This window comes from Pteropus medius, unplaced genomic scaffold (genome assembly GCF_902729225.1).
Source record: "Pteropus medius unplaced genomic scaffold, Ma_sr-lr_union100, whole genome shotgun sequence".
Classification (NCBI taxonomy): domain Eukaryota; kingdom Metazoa; phylum Chordata; class Mammalia; order Chiroptera; family Pteropodidae; genus Pteropus; species Pteropus medius.
In genome coordinates, this window is record NW_024347732.1 from 1029892 (window position 1) to 1032274 (window position 2383).

Genomic DNA, 2383 nt, shown 5'->3' on the forward strand with positions numbered 1-2383 from the left:
AAATAGCAGAGATAACAATAATGTGTTATATTTTCTTTTTGTTTGTTGCTTTAATTTTTACACATGCTAAAATCAAGAACAAAATTTATGGGTTTCCTTTTTTTTTTTTTTTTTTTTTTTAGAAGATATTGAGAAAAATATGCACTGAAGAAATTAGTCTTTATTATTTTCAGTTTTTTCATAAGTGTGTTTCCCTTAAGTTGGGTGTTCCCCTTAAAATGTGGCTTCTTTTTAAGAAATTTAAAAAATAGAATAAAATTATAATTTAATTGTTTTACAAGATATTTCTCAAAACTAATATATGTAAGAAATTTTTTTAAAAAATATATAAATAGGATGTGGTTCCATAGTGTAGTGGTTAGCACGTCTGCTTTACATGCAGAAGGCCCTGGGTTCACGCCCCAGTGAAGCCATGGTCCATGGTCTATGGTCATGCCACCCTGAGCAAGCCCGATCTCATCTGATCTTGGAAGCTAAGCAGGGTCAGGCCTTGTTAGTGCTTGGATTGGAGACCCACTAAGAAGACCAGGTGCTGTAGGCATAAATAATAATAATAAATAATAAAAAAATAAAATAAAAATATATAAATAACCCAAATGTTTTGCTTACAATTTCTTATATAAAAAGATTTTCTTATATCAATAAATGATAGTTTTAACAACTAAGTAGTGAATATGTATTGAGAAACTATTATGTGTATATTATACCAAGTACCACAGTGAAAATCAAAACTATAAGATCCCTCCCTCAAAAAATAGAGTCCAATTAGGGATATGCAACTTAAAAAAACATGTTTTTGTGTCTTTAAGTTCAAAATATAATAAAATCTACAGACAACAAATCTATACATTTAATGTAGAAAATGGTCAATTTCAAAACTCTATTTCCAAGGAAACTGTGAGACTAGAGATAATAGCATCCTTCTGAACCTGAATGTCTACTCAAGTCCTCCTCAAAATAATAATACCAAAAAAAGAGTGCAAATGAAATCACAAATGACTCAAGCCTTTAGCTTTACTAGGCAGCAGGAAATACCATGATCCAGTTATTTATAAACAGAGAGATAAACAACAGACCTCCTGAGACTAATATAAGCCTTTGGGTGTTGAAATTAGGAAAAGGGAAGCTTAAGAGACACCATTAAAAAGCAGAGCACACAGATAAGGCATAGACTAAGAAAAAGAAAGTACAACACTAAGTGGTAAAATTGGGGGTCTGGTATTTAGTAGTTCACAGTACCAGCTATAGGAAAAAGGTTTGAAAATGAATAGTATTGAAAAAGTCAACAGCTTCAAAAAGTATTGCTTCTTGGAGAGAATCACAAAAGTAGAGAAAAAGTTATGCTCTGGAAGTTGTAACCGAAATGAGAAAGAAAGCACGAGGGGAAAATTGACAATCTTTCAGAAATAAAACAGAAACAGGCATGTCAATCTTTTGTTTGTCCCCTACCACTAAGAGCATTCATTAACAGAAACTGGCCTCACTAGGCTGACACAAGTGGGCACTCCTGGACTAGAGACTCTACCCCAAAAACGACTAAGAGAAAAAAAAAAATCAAGCCAAAGCCTTAGAAAGCTAATGAAAGAAGAAAATAGAAAATGCAAATCAAAATACTTTAGCTGATGAAAAGCTCTTTACCAGAAAAGAAAATAAATAAATCTAAATCACAAACAGAAGAATATTCTAACATGATGTTTAACTGAATTAAAATCCTCTAACAAGTATTTGAAGATTAGAGGTAGATATGCAGATATACATAAAAATGTAGATATAGATATAAACTAGAATTAGAAACCTTAAAACTCAAGACCGAAGTGGGTAAAAAAGGAAGTGATGCAGTATGAATTAATTAATCTCAGTAAAGAAACTACAAAGAAAAAAGTTCATCTCAGAAAGAAAGTATAAATTAAAAGATACTCATAATAGATTATAGTAAAATTTACTAAGACACTTTGAAGAAAAGCAGGATAACAACCAAGAGGATAAAATGAGAACAAGTAAAAGGGTCAAAGAGAAAATAGTTGAAATGGCAGATATGCAAAGAGAGTTCAACATACATATAATTGAAGTCTGAAGAAAGTAAACATGTGTTATAACTAATTTGTAAAACTATAATCCAAGAAAACCTTACAAAACTAAAAAAAAATCTATTTTTACATATTCAAAGGGCCCATTGTGTGTTTCAATAACTCAAAAATAGTAAACTATGAAACATGTCCTAGAAAAACAATTAGAATTTAAAGGAAAACAAATTCGGGGTATTCAGGCAATAAAATTAAATTACTTACCAGGGTTAAAAAAAAAATAGTCTGGTATAAAACATCACAAGGTGTCAGTGTCAGCAGCGAGCTGATCCTGTTGGCTACACTGTCAGCGGTAAACT

At 31.1% G+C, this 2383-nt stretch overlaps 1 pseudogene; it reads left to right on the plus strand.

Annotated features, from left to right (window-relative positions):
• Positions 1 to 422: 422 nt before the first annotated feature.
• On the plus strand, positions 423 to 541 carry LOC120614346 (uncharacterized; annotated as a pseudogene).
• The last annotated feature ends 1842 nt before the right edge of the window (positions 542 to 2383 follow it).